This window comes from Octopus bimaculoides, unplaced genomic scaffold (assembly GCF_001194135.2).
Source record: "Octopus bimaculoides isolate UCB-OBI-ISO-001 unplaced genomic scaffold, ASM119413v2 Scaffold_262037, whole genome shotgun sequence".
Lineage (NCBI taxonomy): Eukaryota > Metazoa > Mollusca > Cephalopoda > Octopoda > Octopodidae > Octopus > Octopus bimaculoides.
The window spans coordinates 5,942-6,358 of NW_026300767.1; positions in this window are offsets into that span (position 1 = coordinate 5,942).

Consider the following 417-nt stretch of genomic DNA (forward strand, 5'->3'; position numbering starts at 1 on the left):
GTGTGACAGGGGGTGGGTCAGAACCGCTGGAAGAAGCCAGTAGATTCATTTGCCATCTTCTTTTGACTCCACCTCCTTCTCAACTTGCTTCGTCAAAGACGAACAAACCAGGAATGCCCCCCCCCACTTCGCCGCCGCTCAAGCCTTTAGAAATAGCAACTAAATTCCTTCAAATCATATCTTAACTTTTTAAAACAATGAAGGAAGAATGCGCTCGAGAGATAGAAAAAAAAAATAAAGAATTAAATAACTATACTGGATGGCCACGGTTGGAATAATATTGCATATAGGCCCTACTTACTATATCGGTGTTGACCTTGAGTTAAACAACTGATCGTCTTCTTCTTCTTCTTCTTCTTCTTCTTCTTCTTCAAATTTTAAAAGATATTTCCTCCACCTATACGCTCTGAGTTCAAA